Source organism: Hemitrygon akajei, unplaced genomic scaffold (assembly GCF_048418815.1).
Source record: "Hemitrygon akajei unplaced genomic scaffold, sHemAka1.3 Scf000072, whole genome shotgun sequence".
NCBI lineage: Eukaryota > Metazoa > Chordata > Chondrichthyes > Myliobatiformes > Dasyatidae > Hemitrygon > Hemitrygon akajei.
Genome location: NW_027331958.1, coordinates 3,577,407 through 3,599,646, shown reverse-complemented (window position 1 = coordinate 3,599,646; position 22,240 = coordinate 3,577,407). Strand labels below are relative to the sequence as shown.

The 22,240-nt window shown below is 49.5% G+C and overlaps 1 non-coding gene across 1 annotated transcript; it reads left to right on the top strand.

Moving 5' to 3' along the window:
• The first annotated feature begins 337 nt into the window (after positions 1-337).
• trnak-uuu (transfer RNA lysine (anticodon UUU)) lies at positions 338-410 on the top strand. Its single transcript has one exon. It is a non-coding gene; the product is annotated as a tRNA-Lys (tRNA).
• Positions 411-22,240: the final 21,830 nt, after the last annotated feature.

Genomic DNA, 22,240 nt, shown 5'->3' with positions numbered 1-22,240 from the left:
GTTTCAGCGAACGATAATTCTCTAGATCTTTGCGATGAAACTCATGGAGTCTAAAAACTTTGGAAATGAATCGGAGAAAGTAAATTGAAATGGAGAAACATTCGAGACAGATTCCTGTCTGGACGTGGGGTGTAGTGATTGTAAGGTGTGTGTGTGTGTGTGTGTGTGTGTGTGTGTGTGTGTGTGTGTGTGTGTGTGTGTGTGTGTGTGTGTGTGTGTGTGTGTGTGTGTGTGTGTGTGTGTGTGTGTGTGTGTGTGTGTGTGTGTGTGTGTGTGTGTGTGTGTGTGTGTGTGTGTGTGTGTGTGTTTCCAGTATAATTGGTTCCAGTATAACAGAGCCTGGGTAGCTCAGTCGGTAGAGCATTAGACTTTTAATCTGAGGTTCCGGGACTCAAGTCCCTGTTCAGGCGCTCGCTTTATATCGCAGGTTGTCTCCTCATCATCGCATTCAGTTCCGTCCCATGACATACAGCTTTACCACTCCGAATTCGGCCCATTGAATCTGCTCCGCAATTTCATCATGGATGTTTTATTTTCCCTTCTGAATCCCATTTTCCTGCCCACTGCCCGTAACCTTTGACACCTTCACTAATCAGGAGCCTATTAAACTCTGCTTTAAATATGACGTGTAACTTTGCTTCCGCACCCGACTGAGGCAATAGTTCTACCAATTCGACACTCTCTGGTTTTCTGTCTCGCCCCTTCATCTGCCCACGAACCATTGTTCCCCAAACCGCTTTCACCCATGTACCTACACAAACGTCCTTTCAATGTGACAACTTGATCAACACTCGCACCACCCCGAGAGATGAATTTGGGCTCGTGTTTCTATTACACATTTCACCGTTCACCCGCAACCCGTGATACCTAGATCTAGTCTAAATCAGCAAGAGGAGGAGGGGTAGAGCCTGCATGGACCCACCCTATCTCAACCTCCAAATATCTTATATAGCTGTAACATCACTTCCCAAATCCACACTCTGTACGCTGACTGATGAAGTTCAGTGTCCCAAGCACTTGTAAAGTCTTGGTGGGATGTTCTTGTGGTTGGGTGTACGTGACCAGAGAAAAAGAGAGAAATCTACAAGAAATATAGGCAGCATGGAGTAAACGAGGTGCTCGAGGAAAATAAAGAATGTAAAAAGAATCTTAAGAAAAAATTAGAAAAGCTAAAAGAAGATACGAGGTTGTTTTGACAAGTAAGGTGAAAATAAAACCTAAGAGTTTCTACAGTTATATTAATAGCAAAAGGATAGTGAGGAATAAAATTGGTCCTCAGAGAATCAGAGTGGACAGCTATGTGTGGAGCCAAAAGAGATGGGGGAGATATTGAACAATTCCTTTTCTTCGGTATTCACTAAGGGGAAGGATATTGAATTGTGTAAGGTAAGGGAAACAAGTAGGGAAGTTATAGAAACTATGATGATTAAAGAAGAGGAAGTACTGGCACTTTTAAGGAATATAAAAGTGGATAAGTCTCCGGGTCCTGGCAGGATATTCTCTAGAACCTTGAGGGAATTTAGTGTAGAAATAGCAGGGGCTCTGATAGAAATATTTCAAATGTCATTAGAAATGGGGATGCTGCCAGAGGATTGGAGTATTGCTCATGTTGTTCCACTGTTTAAAAATGTTTCTAAGAGTAAACCTAGCAATTATAGGCCTGTAAGTTTGACGTCAGTGGTGGGTAAATTAATGGAAAGTATTCTTAGAGATGGTATATATAATTATCTGGGTAGACAGGGCCTGATTAGGAACAGTGAACATGGATTTATGCATGGAAGGTCATGATTGACAAATTTTATTGAATTTTTTGAAGAGGTTACTAGGAAGGTTGACGAGGGTAAAGCAGTGGATGTTGTCTATATGGACTTCAGTAAGGCCTTTGACAAGGTTCCGCACGGAAGGTTAGTTAGGAAGGTTCAATCGTTAGGTATTAATATTGTAGTAGTAAAATGGATTCAACAGTGGCTGGATGGGAGATGCCAGAGAGTAGTGGTGGATAACTGTTTGTCAGGTTGGAGGCCAGTGACTAGTGCTGTGCCTCAGGAATCTGTACTGGGTCCATTGTTGTTTGTCGTATACATTAGTGATCTGGATGATGGCGTGGTAATTTGGATTAGTAAGTATGCAGATGATACCAAGATAGTAGGCGTTGTGGATAATGAAGTAGGTTTTCAAAGCTTGCAGAGAGATTTAGGCCAGTTAGAAGAGTGGGCTGGAAGATGGCAGATGGAGTTTAATGCTGAGAAGTGTGAGGAGCTACATTTTGTTAGGAGTTATCAAAATAGGACATACATGGTAAATGGTAGGGTATTGAGGAATGCAGTAGAACAGAGTGATCTAGGGATAATGGTGCATAGTTCCCTAAAGGTGGAATCTCATGTGGATAGGGTGGTGAAGAAAGCGTTTGGTATGTTGGCCTTTATAAATTAGAGCATCGAGTATAGGAGTTGGGATGTAATGTTGAAATTGTACAAGGCATTGGTAAGGCCAAATTTGGAGTATTGTGTACAGTTCTGGTCACCGAATTATAGGAAAGATGTCAGCAAAATAGAGAGAGCACAGAAAGATTTACTAGAATGTTACCTGGGTTTATGCACCTAAGTTACAGAGAAAGGTTGAACAAGTCAGGACTTTATTCTTTGGAGCGTAGAAGGTTGAGGGGGGACTTGATAGAGGTATTTAAAATTATGAGGGGGATAGATAGAGTTGACGTGGATAGGCTTTTTCCATTGGGAGTAGGGGACAGTCACACAAGAGGACATGAGTTGAGAGTTAGGGGGCAAAAGTTTAGGGGTAACATGAGGGGGAATTACTTTACTCAGAGTGGCAGCTGTGTGGAATGAGCTTCCAGTAGAAGTGGTAGAGGCAGGTTCGATATTGTCATTTAAAGTAAAATTGGATAGGTATATGGACATGAAAAGAATGGAGGGTTATGGGCTGAGAGCACGTCAGTGAGACAAAGTGAGAGTAAGTGTTTGGCACGGATTAGAAGGGCCGAGATGGCCTGTTTCCATGCTGTAATTGTTATATGGTTTGTAACTGACATGGGCAGTAGGTATGAGGAAGGGAGGGAGGGAGAGGACACAGTATGTACACAGAATGGGTACTGGGCTGTGCCACATGAATCTGATACACAGGAGCTGTGAAATATCCACAAAATAAATCAGCCCACTACCCCCAGACAGACCATTTCCCAACTAAATTACTCCCACGTGCCGGAGTGAGGACCGTATCCCAGACAGACCATTTCCCAACTAAATTACTCCCATGTGCCGGAGTGAGGACCGTATCCCAGACAGACCATTTCCCAACTAAATTACTCCCATGTGCTGGCCTGAGGACCATATCCCAGACAGACCATTTCCCAACTAAATTACTCCCATGTGCCGGAGTGAGGACCGTATCCCAGACAGACCATTTCCCAACTAAATTACTCCCATGTACCGGCGTGAGGACCATATCCCAGACAGACCATTTCCCAACTAAATTACTCCCATGTGCCGGCGAGATGACCATATCCCAGACAGACCATTTCCCAACTAAATTACTCCCATGAGCCGGCGTGAGGACCGTATCCCAGACAGACCATTTCCCAAATAAATTACTCCCATGAGCCGGCGTGAGGACCATATCCCAGACAGACCATTTCCCAACTAAATTACTCCCATGTGCCGGCGTGAGGACCATATCCCAGACAGACCATTTCCCAACTAAATTACTCCCATGTGCCGGACTGAGGACCGTATCCCAGACAGACCATTTCCCAACTAAATTACTCCCATGTGCCGGCGTGAGGACCATATCCCAGACAGACCATTTCCCAACTAAATTACTCCCATGTGCCGGCGTGAGGGCCATATCCCAGACAGACCATTTCCCAACTAAATTACTCCCATGTGCCGGCGTGAGGACCATATCCCAGACAGACCATTTCCCAACTAAATTACTCCAATGTGCCGGACTGAGGACCGTATCCCAGACAGACAATTTCCCAACTAAATTACTCCCATGTGCCGGCGTGAGGGCCATATCCCAGACAGACCATTTCCCAACTAAATTACTCCCACGTGCCGGCGTGAGGACCGTATCCCAGACAGACCATTTCCCAGCTAAATCACTCCCATGTGCCGGCGTGAGGACCGTATCACAGACAGTCCATTTCCCAACTAAATTACTCCCATGTGCCGGCGTGAGGACCATATCCCAGACAGACCATTTCCCAACTAAATTACTCCCATGTGCCGGCGTGAGGACCATATCCCAGACTGACCATTTCGCAACTAAATTACTCCAACGTGCCGGCGTGAGGACCGTATCCCAGACAGACCATTTCCCAACTAAATTACTCCCATGTGCCGGCGTGAGGACAGTATCCCAGACAGACCATTTCCCAACGAAATTACTCCCACGTGCCGGCTTGAGGACCATATCCCAGACAGGCCATTTCCCAACTAAATTACTCCCATGTGCCGGCGTGAGGACCATATCCCAGACAGACCATTTCCCAACTAAATTACTCCCATGTGCCGGCGTGAGGACCATATCCCAGACAGACCATTTCCCAACTAAATTACTCCCATGTGCCGGCGTGAGAACCCTTAACCAGACAGACCATTTCCCAACTAAATTACTCCCACATGCCGGCGTGAGGACCATATCCCAGACAGACAATTTCCCAACTAAATTACTCCCATGTGCCGGCGTGTGGACCATATCCCAGACAGACCATTTCCCAACTAAATTACTCCCATGTGCCGGCGTGAGGACCATATCCCAGACAGACCATTTCCAAACTAAATTACTCCCATGTGCCGGCGTGAGAACCCTTAACCAGACAGACCATTTCCCAACTAAATTACTCCCATGTGCCGGCGTGAGGACCATATCCCAGACAGACCATTTGCCAACTAAATTACTCCCATGTGCCGGTGTGAGGACCGTATCCCAGACAGACCATTTCCCAACTAAATTACTCCCATGTGCCGGCGTGAGGACCATATCCCAGACAGACCATTTCCCAACTAAATTACTCCCATGTGCCGGCGTGAGAACCCTTAACCAGACAGGCCATTTCCCAACTAAATTTCTCCCGTGTGCCGGCGTGAGGACCATATCCCAGACAGACCATTTCCCAACTAAATTACTCCCATGTGCCGGACTGAGGACCGTATCCCAGACAGACCATTTTCCAACTAAATTACTCCCATGTGCCGGCGTGAGGACCGTATCCCAGACAGACCATTTCCCAACAAAATTACTCCCGTGTGCCGGCGTGAGGACCATATCCCAGACAGACCATTTCCCAACTAAATTACTCCCATGTGCCGGCGTGAGGACCGTATCCCAGACAGACCATTTCCAAACTAAATTACTCCCATGTGCCGGCGTGAGGACCATATCCCAGACAGACCATTTCCCAACTAAATTACTCCCGTGTGCCGGCGTGAGGACCATATCCCAGACAGACCATTTCCCAACTAAATTACTCCCATGTGCCGGCGTGAGGACCATATCCCAGACAGACCATTTCCCAACTAAATTACTCCCATGTGCCCGAGTGAGGACCGTATCCCAGACAGACCATTTCCCAACTAAATTACTCCCACGTGCCGGAGTGAGGACCATATCCCAGACAGACCATTTCCCAACTAAATTACTCCCACGTGCCGGAGTGAGGACCATATCCCAGACAGACCATTTCCCAACTAAATTACTCCCATGTGCCGGCGTGAGGACCATATCCCAGACAGACCATTTCACAACTAAATTACTCCCATGTGCCGGCGTGAGGACCGTATCCCAGACAGACCATTTCCCAACTAAATTACTCCCACGTGCCGGAGTGAGGACCGTATCCCAGACAGACCATTTCCCAACTAAATTACTCCCACGTGCCGGAGTGAGGACCATATCCCAGACAGACCATTTCCCAACTAAATTACTCCCATGTGCCGGCGTGAGGACCATATCCCAGACAGACCATTTCCCAACTAAATTACTCCCATGTGCCGGCGTGAGGACCGTATCCCAGACAGACCATTTCCCAACTAAATTACTCCCATGTGCCGGCGTGAGGACCATATCCCAGACAGACCATTTCCCAACTAAATTACTCCCATGTGCCGGAGTGAGGACCGTATCCCAGACAGACCATTTCCCAACTAAATTACTCCCATGTGCCCGAGTGAGGACCGTATCCCAGACAGACCATTTCCCAACTAAATTACTCCCATGTGCCGGAGTGAGGACCGTATCACAGACAGACCATTTCCCAACTAAATTACTCCCATGTGCCGGCGTGAGGACCATATCCCAGACAGACCATTTCCCAACTAAATTACTCCCATGTGCCGGAGTGAGGACCGTATCCCAGACAGACCATTTCCCAACGAAATTACTCCCATGTGCCGGCGTGAGGACCATATCCCAGACAGACCATTTCCCAACTAAATTACTCCCATGTGCCGGAGTGAGGACCGTATCCCAGACAGACCATTTCCCAACTAAATTACTCCCATGTGCCGGCGTGAGGACCATATCCCAGACAGACCATTTCCCAACTAAATTACTCCCACGTGCCGGTGTGAGGACCATATCCCAGACAGACCATTTCCCAACTAAATTACTCCCACGTGCCGGCGTGAGGACCATATCCCAGACAGACCATTTCCCAACTAAATTACTCCCATGTGCCGGAGTGAGGACCGTATCCCAGACAGACCATTTCCCAACTAAATTACTCCCATGTGCCGGAGTGAGGACCGTATCCCAGACAGACCATTTCCCAAGAAAATTACTCCCATGTGCCGGCGTGAGGACCATATCCCAGACAGACAATTTCCCAACTAAATTACTCCCATGTGCCGGCGTGAGGACCATATCCCAGACAGACCATTTCCCAACTAAATTACTCCCATGTGCCGGCGTGAGGACCGTATCACAGACAGACCATTTCCCAACTAAATTACTCCCATGTGCCGGCGTGAGGACCATATCCCAGACAGACCATTTCCAAACTAAATTACTCCCGTGTGCCGGCGTGAGGACCATATCCCAGACAGACCATTACCCAACTAAATTACTCCCATGTGCCGGCGTGAGGACCATATCCCAGACAGACCATTTCCCAACTAAATTACTCCCATGTGCCGGCGTGAGGACCGTATCCCAGACAGACCATTTCCCAACTAAATTACTCCCATGTGCCGGCGTGAGGACCGTATCCCAGACAGACCATTTCCCAACTAAATTACTCCCATGTGCCGGCGTGAGGACCGTATCCCAGACAGACCATTTCCCAACTAAATTACTCCCATGTGCCGGCGTGAGGACCATATCCCAGACAGACCACTTCCCAACTAAATTACTCCCATGTGCCGGCGTGAGGACCATATCCCAGACAGACCATTTCCCAACTAAATTACTCCCATGTGCCGGAGTGAGGACCGTATCACAGACAGACCATTTCCCAACTAAATTACTCCCATGTGCCGGCGTGAGGACCATATCCCAGACAGACCATTTCCCAACTAAATTACTCCCATGTGCCGGAGTGAGGACCATATCCCAGACAGACCATTTCCCAACTAAATTACTCCCATGTGCCGGCGTGAGGACCATATCCCAGACAGACCATTTCCCAACTAAATTACTCCCATGTGCCGGCGTGAGGACCATATCCCAGACAGACCATTTCCCAACTAAATTACTCCCATGTGCCGGCGTGAGGACCATATCCCAGACAGACCATTTCCAAGCTAAATTACTCCCGTGTGCCGGCGTGAGGACCATATCCCAGACAGACCATTTCCCAACTAAATTACTCCCATGTGCCGGCGTGAGGACCGTATCCCAGACAGACCATTTCCCAACTAAATTACTCCCATGTGCCGGCGTGAGGACCATATCCCAGACAGACCATTTCCCAACAAAATTACTCCCACGTGTCGGAGTGAGGACCATATCCCAGACAGACCATTTCCCAACTAAATTACTCCCATGTGCCGGAGTGAGGACCGTATCACAGACAGACCATTTCCCAACTAAATTACTCCCATGTGCCGGCGTGAGGACCATATCCCAGACAGACCATTTCCCAACTAAATTACTCCCATGTGCCGGAGTGAGGACCGTATCCCAGACAGACCATTTCCCAACTAAATTACTCCCATGTGCCGGCGTGAGGACCATATCCCAGACAGACCATTTCCCAACTAAATTACTCCCATGTGCCGGCGTGAGGATCATATCACAGACAGACCATTTCCCAACTAAATTACTCCCATGTGCCGGCGTGAGGACCATATCCCAGACAGACCATTTCCCAACTAAATTACTCCCATGTCCCGGCGTGAGGACCATATCCCAGACAGACCATTTCCCAACGAAATTACTCCCACGTGCCGGCTTGAGGACCATATCCCAGACAGACCATTTCCAAACTAAATTACTCCCATGTGCCGGCGTGAGAACCCTTAACCAGACAGACCATTTCCCAACTAAATTACTCCCATGTGCCGGCGTGAGGACCATATCCCAGACAGACCATTTGCCAACTAAATTACTCCCATGTGCCGGTGTGAGGACCGTATCCCAGACAGACCATTTCCCAACTAAATTACTCCGATGTGCCGGCGTGAGGACCATATCCCAGACAGACCATTTCCCAACTAAATTACTCCCATGTGCCGGCGTGAGAACCCTTAACCAGACAGGACATTTCCCAACTAAATTTCTCCCGTGTGCCGGCGTGAGGACCATATCCCAGACAGACCATTTCCCAACTAAATTACTCCCATGTGCCGGACTGAGGACCGTATCCCAGACAGACCATTTTCCAACTAAATTACTCCCATGTGCCGGCGTGAGGACCGTATCCCAGACAGACCATTTCCCAACAAAATTACTCCCGTGTGCCGGCGTGAGGACCATATCCCAGACAGACCATTTCCCAACTAAATTACTCCCATGTGCCGGCGTGAGGACCGTATCCCAGACAGACCATTTCCAAACTAAATTACTCCCATGTGCCGGCGTGAGGACCATATCCCAGACAGACCATTTCCCAACTAAATTACTCCCGTGTGCCGGCGTGAGGACCATATCCCAGACAGACCATTTCCCAACTAAATTACTCCCATGTGCCGGCGTGAGGACCATATCCCAGACAGACCATTTCCCAACTAAATTACTCCCATGTGCCCGAGTGAGGACCGTATCCCAGACAGACCATTTCCCAACTAAATTACTCCCACGTGCCGGAGTGAGGACCATATCCCAGACAGACCATTTCCCAACTAAATTACTCCCACGTGCCGGAGTGAGGACCATATCCCAGACAGACCATTTCCCAACTAAATTACTCCCATGTGCCGGCGTGAGGACCATATCCCAGACAGACCATTTCACAACTAAATTACTCCCATGTGCCGGCGTGAGGACCGTATCCCAGACAGACCATTTCCCAACTAAATTACTCCCACGTGCCGGAGTGAGGACCGTATCCCAGACAGACCATTTCCCAACTAAATTACTCCCACGTGCCGGAGTGAGGACCATATCCCAGACAGACCATTTCCCAACTAAATTACTCCCATGTGCCGGCGTGAGGACCATATCCCAGACAGACCATTTCCCAACTAAATTACTCCCATGTGCCGGCGTGAGGACCGTATCCCAGACAGACCATTTCCCAACTAAATTACTCCCATGTGCCGGCGTGAGGACCATATCCCAGACAGACCATTTCCCAACTAAATTACTCCCATGTGCCGGAGTGAGGACCGTATCCCAGACAGACCATTTCCCAACTAAATTACTCCCATGTGCCCGAGTGAGGACCGTATCCCAGACAGACCATTTCCCAACTAAATTACTCCCATGTGCCGGAGTGAGGACCGTATCACAGACAGACCATTTCCCAACTAAATTACTCCCATGTGCCGGCGTGAGGACCATATCCCAGACAGACCATTTCCCAACTAAATTACTCCCATGTGCCGGAGTGAGGACCGTATCCCAGACAGACCATTTCCCAACGAAATTACTCCCATGTGCCGGCGTGAGGACCATATCCCAGACAGACCATTTCCCAACTAAATTACTCCCATGTGCCGGAGTGAGGACCGTATCCCAGACAGACCATTTCCCAACTAAATTACTCCCATGTGCCGGCGTGAGGACCATATCCCAGACAGACCATTTCCCAACTAAATTACTCCCACGTGCCGGTGTGAGGACCATATCCCAGACAGACCATTTCCCAACTAAATTACTCCCACGTGCCGGCGTGAGGACCATATCCCAGACAGACCATTTCCCAACTAAATTACTCCCATGTGCCGGAGTGAGGACCGTATCCCAGACAGACCATTTCCCAACTAAATTACTCCCATGTGCCGGAGTGAGGACCGTATCCCAGACAGACCATTTCCCAAGAAAATTACTCCCATGTGCCGGCGTGAGGACCATATCCCAGACAGACAATTTCCCAACTAAATTACTCCCATGTGCCGGCGTGAGGACCATATCCCAGACAGACCATTTCCCAACTAAATTACTCCCATGTGCCGGCGTGAGGACCGTATCACAGACAGACCATTTCCCAACTAAATTACTCCCATGTGCCGGCGTGAGGACCATATCCCAGACAGACCATTTCCAAACTAAATTACTCCCGTGTGCCGGCGTGAGGACCATATCCCAGACAGACCATTACCCAACTAAATTACTCCCATGTGCCGGCGTGAGGACCATATCCCAGACAGACCATTTCCCAACTAAATTACTCCCATGTGCCGGCGTGAGGACCGTATCCCAGACAGACCATTTCCCAACTAAATTACTCCCATGTGCCGGCGTGAGGACCGTATCCCAGACAGACCATTTCCCAACTAAATTACTCCCATGTGCCGGCGTGAGGACCGTATCCCAGACAGACCATTTCCCAACTAAATTACTCCCATGTGCCGGCGTGAGGACCATATCCCAGACAGACCACTTCCCAACTAAATTACTCCCATGTGCCGGCGTGAGGACCATATCCCAGACAGACCATTTCCCAACTAAATTACTCCCATGTGCCGGAGTGAGGACCGTATCACAGACAGACCATTTCCCAACTAAATTACTCCCATGTGCCGGCGTGAGGACCGTATCCCAGACAGACCATTTCCCAACTAAATTACTCCCATGTGCCGGAGTGAGGACCATATCCCAGACAGACCATTTCCCAACTAAATTACTCCCATGTGCCGGCGTGAGGACCATATCCCAGACAGACCATTTCCCAACTAAATTACTCCCATGTGCCGGCGTGAGGACCATATCCCAGACAGACCATTTCCCAACTAAATTACTCCCATGTGCCGGCGTGAGGACCATATCCCAGACAGACCATTTCCAAGCTAAATTACTCCCGTGTGCCGGCGTGAGGACCATATCCCAGACAGACCATTTCCCAACTAAATTACTCCCATGTGCCGGCGTGAGGACCGTATCCCAGACAGACCATTTCCCAACTAAATTACTCCCATGTGCCGGCGTGAGGACCATATCCCAGACAGACCATTTCCCAACAAAATTACTCCCACGTGTCGGAGTGAGGACCATATCCCAGACAGACCATTTCCCAACTAAATTACTCCCATGTGCCGGAGTGAGGACCGTATCACAGACAGACCATTTCCCAACTAAATTACTCCCATGTGCCGGCGTGAGGACCATATCCCAGACAGACCATTTCCCAACTAAATTACTCCCATGTGCCGGAGTGAGGACCGTATCCCAGACAGACCATTTCCCAACTAAATTACTCCCATGTGCCGGCGTGAGGACCATATCCCAGACAGACCATTTCCCAACTAAATTACTCCCATGTGCCGGCGTGAGGATCATATCACAGACAGACCATTTCCCAACTAAATTACTCCCATGTGCCGGCGTGAGGACCATATCCCAGACAGACCATTTCCCAACTAAATTACTCCCATGTCCCGGCGTGAGGACCATATCCCAGACAGACCATTTCCCAACGAAATTACTCCCACGTGCCGGCTTGAGGACCATATCCCAGACAGGCCATTTCCCAACTAAATTACTCCCATGTGCCGGCGTGAGAACCCTTAACCAGACAGACCATTTCCCAACTAAATTACTCCCACATGCCGGCGTGAGGACCATATCCCAGACAGACAATTTCCCAACTAAATTACTCCCATGTGCCGGCGTGTGGACCATATCCCAGACAGACCATTTCCCAACTAAATTACTCCCATGTGCCGGCGTGAGGACCATATCCCAGACAGACCATTTCCAAACTAAATTACTCCCATGTGCCGGCGTGAGAACCCTTAACCAGACAGACCATTTCCCAACTAAATTACTCCCATGTGCCGGCGTGAGGACCATATCCCAGACAGACCATTTGCCAACTAAATTACTCCCATGTGCCGGTGTGAGGACCGTATCCCAGACAGACCATTTCCCAACTAAATTACTCCCATGTGCCGGCGTGAGGACCATATCCCAGACAGACCATTTCCCAACTAAATTACTCCCATGTGCCGGCGTGAGAACCCTTAACCAGACAGGCCATTTCCCAACTAAATTACTCCCGTGTGCCGGCGTGAGGACCATATCCCAGACAGACCATTTCCCAACTAAATTACTCCCATGTGCCGGCGTGAGAACCCTTAACCAGACAGACCATTTCCCAACTAAATTACTCCCACATGCCGGCGTGAGGACCATATCCCAGACAGACAATTTCCCAACTAAATTACTCCCATGTGCCGGCGTGTGGACCATATCCCAGACAGACCATTTCCCAACTAAATTACTCCCATGTGCCGGCGTGAGGACCATATCCCAGACAGACCATTTCCAAACTAAATTACTCCCATGTGCCGGCGTGAGAACCCTTAACCAGACAGACCATTTCCCAACTAAATTACTCCCATGTGCCGGCGTGAGGACCATATCCCAGACAGACCATTTGCCAACTAAATTACTCCCATGTGCCGGTGTGAGGACCGTATCCCAGACAGACCATTTCCCAACTAAATTACTCCCATGTGCCGGCGTGAGGACCATATCCCAGACAGACCATTTCCCAACTAAATTACTCCCATGTGCCGGCGTGAGAACCCTTAACCAGACAGGCCATTTCCCAACTAAATTACTCCCGTGTGCCGGCGTGAGGACCATATCCCAGACAGACCATTTCCCAACTAAATTACTCCCATGTGCCGGACTGAGGACCGTATCCCAGACAGACCATTTTCCAAATAAATTACTCCCATGTGCCGGCGTGAGGACCGTATCCCAGACAGACCATTTCCCAACAAAATTACTCCCGTGTGCCGGCGTGAGGACCATATCCCAGACAGACCATTTCCCAACTAAATTACTCCCATGTGCCGGCGTGAGGACCGTATCCCAGACAGACCATTTCCAAACTAAATTACTCCCATGTGCCGGCGTGAGGACCATATCCCAGACAGACCATTTCCCAACTAAATTACTCCCGTGTGCCGGCGTGAGGACCATATCCCAGACAGACCATTTCCCAACTAAATTACTCCCATGTGCCGGCGTGAGGACCATATCCCAGACAGACCATTTCCCAACTAAATTACTCCCATGTGCCCGAGTGAGGACCGTATCCCAGACAGACCATTTCCCAACTAAATTACTCCCACGTGCCGGAGTGAGGACCATATCCCAGACAGACCATTTCCCAACTAAATTACTCCCATGTGCCGGCGTGAGGACCATATCCCAGACAGACCATTTCCCAACTAAATTACTCCCATGTGCCGGCGTGAGGACCATATCCCAGACAGACCATTTCACAACTAAATTACTCCCATGTGCCGGCGTGAGGACCGTATCCCAGACAGACCATTTCCCAACTAAATTACTCCCACGTGCCGGAGTGAGGACCATATCCCAGACAGACCATTTCCCAACTAAATTACTCCCATGTGCCGGCGTGAGGACCATATCCCAGACAGACCATTTCCCAACTAAATTACTCCCATGTGCCGGCGTGAGGACCATATCCCAGACAGACCATTTCCCAACTAAATTACTCCCATGTGCCGGCGTGAGGACCGTATCCCAGACAGACCATTTCCCACCTAAATTACTCCCATGTGCCGGCGTGAGGACCGTATCACAGACAGACCATTTCCCAACTAAATTACTCCCATGTGCCGGCGTGAGGACCATATCACCGACAGACCATTTCCCAACTAAATTACTCCCATGTGCCGGAGTGAGGACCGTATCCCAGACAGACCATTTCCCAACTAAATTACTCCCATGTGCCCGAGTGAGGACCGTATCCCAGACAGACCATTTCCCAACTAAATTACTCCCATGTGCCGGAGTGAGGACCGTATCACAGACAGACCATTTCCCAACTAAATTACTCCCATGTGCCGGCGTGAGGACCATATCCCAGACAGACCATTTCCCAACTAAATTACTCCCATGTGCCGGAGTGAGGACCGTATCCCAGACAGACCATTTCCCAACGAAATTACTCCCATGTGCCGGCGTGAGGACCATATCCCAGACAGACCATTTCCCAACTAAATTACTCCCATGTGCCGGAGTGAGGACCGTATCCCAGACAGACCATTTCCCAACTAAATTACTCCCATGTGCCGGCGTGAGGACCATATCCCAGACAGACCATTTCCCAACTAAATTACTCCCACGTGCCGGTGTGAGGACCATATCCCAGACAGACCATTTCCCAACTAAATTACTCCCATGTGCCGGCGTGAGGACCATATCCCAGACAGACCATTTCCCAACTAAATTACTCCCATGTGCCGGAGTGAGGACCGTATCCCAGACAGACCATTTCCCAACTAAATTACTCCCATGTGCCGGAGTGAGGACCGTATCCCAGACAGACCATTTCCCAACAAAATTACTCCCATGTGCCGGCGTGAGGACCATATCCCAGACAGACAATTTCCCAACTAAATTACTCCCATGTGCCGGCGTGAGGACCATATCCCAGACAGACCATTTCCCAACTAAATTACTCCCATGTGCCGGCGTGAGGACCGTATCACAGACAGACCATTTCCCAACTAAATTACTCCCATGTGCCGGCGTGAGGACCATATCCCAGACAGACCATTTCCAAACTAAATTACTCCCGTGTGCCGGCGTGAGGACCATATCCCAGACAGACCATTACCCAACTAAATTACTCCCATGTGCCGGCGTGAGGACCATATCCCAGACAGACCATTTCCCAACTAAATTACTCCCATGTGCCGGCGTGAGGACCGTATCCCAGACAGACCATTTCCCAACTAAATTACTCCCATGTGCCGGCGTGAGGACCGTATCCCAGACAGACCATTTCCCAACTAAATTACTCCCATGTGCCGGCGTGAGGACCGTATCCCAGACAGACCATTTCCCAACTAAATTACTCCCATGTGCCGGCGTGAGGACCATATCCCAGACAGACCATTTCCCAACTAAATTACTCCCATGTGCCGGCGTGAGGACCATATCCCAGACAGACCATTTCCCAACTAAATTACTCCCATGTGCCGGAGTGAGGACCGTATCACAGACAGACCATTTCCCAACTAAATTACTCCCATGTGCCGGCGTGAGGACCATATCCCAGACAGACCATTTCCCAACTAAATTACTCCCATGTGCCGGAGTGAGGACCATATCCCAGACAGACCATTTCCCAACTAAATTACTCCCATGTGCCGGCGTGAGGACCATATCCCAGACAGACCATTTCCCAACTAAATTACTCCCATGTGCCGGCGTGAGGACCATATCCCAGACAGACCATTTCCCAACTAAATTACTCCCATGTGCCGGCGTGAGGACCATATCCCAGACAGACCATTTCCAAGCTAAATTACTCCCGTGTGCCGGCGTGAGGACCATATCCCAGACAGACCATTTCCCAACTAAATTACTCCCATGTGCCGGCGTGAGGACCGTATCCCAGACAGACCATTTCCCAACTAAATTACTCCCATGTGCCGGCGTGAGGACCATATCCCAGACAGACCATTTCCCAACAAAATTACTCCCACGTGTCGGAGTGAGGACCATATCCCAGACAGACCATTTCCCAACTAAATTACTCCCATGTGCCGGAGTGAGGACCGTATCACAGACAGACCATTTCCCAACTAAATTACTCCCATGTGCCGGCGTGAGGACCATATCCCAGACAGACCATTTCCCAACTAAATTACTCCCATGTGCCGGAGTGAGGACCGTATCCCAGACAGACCATTTCCCAACTAAATTACTCCCATGTGCCGGCGTGAGGACCATATCCCAGACAGACCATTTCCCAACTAAATTACTCCCATGTGCCGGCGTGAGGATCATATCACAGACAGACCATTTCCCAACTAAATTACTCCCATGTGCCGGCGTGAGGACCATATCCCAGACAGACCATTTCCCAACTAAATTACTCCCATGTCCCGGCGTGAGGACCATATCCCAGACAGACCATTTCCCAACTAAATTACTCCCATGTGCCGGCGTGCGGACCATATCCCAGACAGACCATTTCCCAACTAAATTACTCCCATGTGCCGGAGTGAGGACCGTATCACAGACAGACCATTTCCCAACTAAATTACTCCCATGTGCCGGCGTGAGGACCATATCTCAGACAGACCATTTCCCAACTAAATTACTCCCATGTGCCGGAGTGAGGACCGTATCACAGACAGAACATTTCCCAACTAAATTACTCCCATGTGCCGGCGTGAGGACCATATCCCAGACAGACCATTTCCCAACTAAATTACTCCCACGTGCCGGTGTGCGGACCATATCCCAGACAGACCATTTCCCAACTAAATTACTCCCATGTGCCTGAGTGAGGACCATATCCCAGACAGACCATTTCCCAACTAAATTACTCCCATGTGCCTGAGTGAGGACCCTATCCCAGACAGACCATTTCCCAACTAAATTACTCCCATGTGCCGGCGTGAGGACCATATCCCAGACAGACCATTTCCCAACAAAATTACTCCCACGTGTCGGAGTGAGGACCATATCCCAGACAGACCATTTCCCAACTAAATTACTCCCATGTGCCGGAGTGAGGACCGTATCACAGACAGACCATTTCCCAACTAAATTACTCCCATGTGCCGGCGTGAGGACCATATCACCGACAGACCATTTCCCAACTAAATTACTCTCATGTGCCGGAGTGAGGACCGTATCACAGACAGACCATTTCCCAACTAAATTACTCCCATGTGCCGGAGTGAGGACCATATCCCAGACAGACCATTTCCCAACTAAATTACTCCCACGTGTCGGAGTGAGGACCATATCCCAGACAGACCATTTCCCAACTAAATTACTCCCATGTGCCGGAGTGAGGACCGTATCACAGACAGACCATTTCCCAACTAAATTACTCCCATGTGCCGGAGTGAGGACCGTATCACAGACAGACCATTTCCCAACTAAATTACTCCCATGTGCCGGCGTGAGGACCATATCACCGACAGACCATTTCCCAACTAAATTACTCTCATGTGCCGGAGTGAGGACCGTATCACAGACAGACCATTTCCCAACTAAATTACTCCCATGTGCCGGAGTGAGGACCATATCCCAGACAGACCATTTCCCAACTAAATTACTCCCACGTGTCGGAGTGAGGACCATATCCCAGACAGACCATTTCCCAACTAAATTACTCCCATGTGCCGGAGTGAGGACCGTATCACAGACAGACCATTTCCCAACTAAATTACTCCCATGTGCCGGCGTGAGGACCATATCACCGACAGACCATTTCCCAACTAAATTACTCCCATGTGCCGGAGTGAGGACCATATCCCAGACAGACCATTTCCCAACTAAATTACTCCCATGTGCCTGAGTGAGGACCCTATCCAAGACAGACCATTTCCCAACTAAATTACTCCCGTGTGCCGGCGTGAGGACCGTATCCCAGACAGACCATTTCCCAACTAAATTACTCCCATGTGCCTGAGTGAGGACCATATCCCAGACAGACCATTTCCCAACTAAATTACTCCCATGTGCCTGAGTGAGGACCATATCCCAGCAGACCATTTCCCAACTAAATTACTCCCATGTGCCGGCGTGAGGACCGTACCCCAGACAGACCATTTCCCAACTAAATTACTCCCATGTGCCTGAGTGAGGACCATATCCCAGACAGACCATTTCCCAACTAAATTACTCCCATGTGCCGGCGTGATGACCATATCCCAGACAGACCATTTCCTAACTAAATTACTCCCATGTGCCGGCGTGAGGACCATATCCCAGACAGACCATTTCCCAACTAAATTACTCCCATGTGCCGGCGTGAGGACCATATCCCAGACAGACCATTTCCCAACTAAATTACTCCCATGTGCCGGCGTGAGGGCCATATCCCAGACAGACCATTTCCCAACTAAATTACTCCCATGTGCCTGAGTGAGGACCCTATCCCAGACAGACCATTTCCCAACTAAATTACTCCCGTGTGCCGGCGTGAGGACCGTATCCCAGACAGACCATTTCCCAACTAAATTACTCCCATGTGCCTGAGTGAGGACCATATCCCAGACAGACCATTTCCCAACTAAATTACTCCCATGTGCCGGCATGAGGACCATATCCCAGACAGACCATTTCCCAACTAAATTACTCCCATGTGCCGGCGTGAGGACCGTATCCCAGACAGACCATTTCCCAACTAAATTACTCCCATGTGCCGGCGTGAGGACCATATCCCAGACAGACCATTTCCCAACTAAATTACTCCCATGTGCCTGAGTGAGGACCATATCCCAGACAGACCATTTCCCAACTAAATTACTCCCATGTGCCGGCGTGAGGACCGTACCCCAGACAGACCATTTCCCAACTAAATTACTCCCATGTGCCTGAGTGAGGACCATATCCCAGACAGACCATTTCCCAACTAAATTACTCCCATGTGCCGGCGTGAGGACCATATCCCAGACAGACCATTTCCCAACTAAATTACTCCCATGTGCCTGAGTGAGGACCCTATCCCAGACAGACCATTTCCCAACTAAATTACTCCCGTGTGCCGGCGTGAGGACCGTATCCCAGACAGACCATTTCCCAACTAAATTACTCCCATGTGCCTGAGTGAGGACCATATCCCAGACAGACCATTTCCCAACTAAATTACTCCCATGTGCCTGAGTGAGGACCATATCCCAGACAGACCATTTCCCAACTAAATTACTCCCATGTGCCGGCGTGAGGACCGTATCCCAGACAGACCATTTCCCAACTAAATTACTCCCATGTGCCGGCGTGAGGACCGTATCCCAGACAGACCATTTCCCAACTAAATTACTCCCATGTGCCTGAGTGAGGACCATATCCCAGACAGACCATTTCCCAACTAAATTACTCCCATGTGCCTGAGTGAGGACCCTATCCCAGACAGACCATTTCCCAACTAAATTACTCCCGTGTGCCGGCGTGAGGACCGTATCCCAGACAGACCATTTCCCAACTAAATTACTCCCATGTGCCGGCGTGAGGACCATATCCCAGACAGACCATTTCCCAACTAAATTACTCCCATGTGCCGGCATGAGGAACATATCCCAGACAGACCATTTCCCAACTAAATTACTCCCACGTGCCTGAGTGAGGACCATATCCCAGACAGACCATTTCCCAACTAAATTACTCCCATGTGCCTGAGTGAGGACCCTATCCCAGACAGACCATTTCCCAACTAAATTACTCCCATGTGCCGGCGTGAGGACCGTATCCCAGACAGACCATTTCCCAACTAAATTACTCCCATGTGCCTGAGTGAGGACCCTATCCCAGACAGACCATTTCCCAACTAAATTACTCCCATGTGCCTGAGTGAGGACCATATCCCAGACAGACCATTTCCCAACTAAATTACTCCCATGTGCCTGAGTGAGGACTCTATCCCAGACAGTCCATTTCCCAACTAAATTACTCCCGTGTGCCGGCGTGAGGACCGTATCCCAGACAGACCATTTCCCAACTAAATTACTCCCATGTGCCTGAGTGAGGACCCTATCCCAGACAGACCATTTCCCAACTAAATTACTCCCATGTGCCGGAGTGAGGACCATATCCCAGACAGACCATTTCCCAACTAAATTACTCCCATGTGCCTGAGTGAGGACCCTATCCCAGACAGACCATTTCCCAACTAAATTACTCCCATGTGCCGGAGTGAGGACCATATCCCAGACAGACCATTTCCCAACTAAATTACTCCCATGTGCCTGAGTGAGGACCCTATCCCAGACAGACCATTTCCCAACTAAATTACTCCCATGTGCCAGCGTGAGGACCGTATCCCAGACAGACCATTTCCCAACTAAATTACTCCCATGTGCCTGAGTGAGGACCCTATCCCAGACAGACCATTTCCCAACTTAATTACTCCCATGTGCCGGAGTGAGGACCATATCCCAGACAGACCATTTCCCAACTAAATTACTCCCATGTGCCTGAGTGAGGACCATATCCCAGACAGACCATTTCCCAACTAAATTACTCCCATGTGCCTGAGTGAGGACCCTATCCCAGACAGACCATTTCCCAACTAAATTACTCCCATGTGCCGGCGTGAGGACCATATCCCAGACAGACCATTTCCCAACTAAATTACTCCCATGTGCCCGAGTGAGGACCGTATCCCAGACAGACCATTTCCCAACTAAATTACTCCCGTGTGCCGGCGTGAGGACCGTATCCCAGACAGACCATTTCCCAACTAAATTACTCCCATGTGCCTGAGTGAGGACCCTATCCCAGACAGACCATTTCCCAACTAAATTACTCCCATGTGCCGGAGTGAGGACCATATCCCAGACAGACCATTTCCCAACTAAATTACTCCCATGTGCCGGCGTGAGGACCATATCCCAGACAGACCATTTCCCAACTAAATTACTCCCATGTGCCGGAGTGAGGACCATATCCCAGACAGACCATTTCCCAACTAAATTACTCCCATGTGCCGGCGTGGGGACCATATCCCAGACAGACCATTTCCCAACTAAATTACTCCCACGTGCCGGCGTGAGGACCGTATCACAGACAGACCATTTCCCAACTAAATTACTCCCGTGTGCCGGCGTGAGGACCATATCCCAGACAGACCATTTCCCAACTAAATTACTCCCATGTGCCGGCGTGAGGACCATATCCCAGACAGACCATTTCCCAACTAAATTACTCCCATGTGCCGGAGTGAGGACCGTATCACAGACAGACCATTTCCCAACTAAATTACTCCCATGTGCCGGAGTGAGGACCATATCCCATCAGACCATTTCCCAACTAAATTACTCCCATGTGCCGGCGTGAGGACCATATCCCATCAGACCATTTCCCAACTAAATTACTCCCACGTGCCGGCGTGAGGACCGTATCACAGACAGACCATTTCCCAACTAAATTACTCCCGTGTGCCGGCGTGAGGACCATATCCCAGACAGACCATTTCCCAACTAAATTACTCCCATGTGCCGGCGTGAGGACCATATCACCGACAGACCATTTCCCAACTAAATTACTCCCATGTGCCGGAGTGAGGACCGTATCACAGACAGACCATTTCCCAACTAAATTACTCCCATGTGCCGGAGTGAGGACCATATCCCAGACAGACCATTTCCCAACTAAATTACTCCCATGTGCCGGAGTGAGGACCATATCCCAGACAGACCATTTCCCAACTAAATTACTCCCGTGTGCCGGCGTGAGGACCGTATCCCAGACAGACCATTTCCCAACTAAATTACTCCCACGTGCCGGCGTGAGGACCATATCCCAGACAGACCATTTCCCAACTAAATTACTCCCGTGTGCCGGCGTGAGGACCATATCCCAGACAGACCATTTCCCAACTAAATTACTCCCATGTGCCGGCGTGAGGACCATATCCCAGACAGACCATTTCCCAACTAAATTACTCCCATGTGCCGGCGTGAGGACCATATCCCAGACAGACCATTTCCCAACTAAATTACTCCCACGTGCCGGCGTGAGGACCATATCCCAGACAGACCATTTCCCAACTAAATTACTCCCATGTGTCAGCGTGAGGGCCGTATCCGAGACAGACCATTTCCCAGCTAAATTACTCCCATGTGTCAGCGTGAGGACAGTGTCCCAGGCAGACCATTTCCCAAATGAA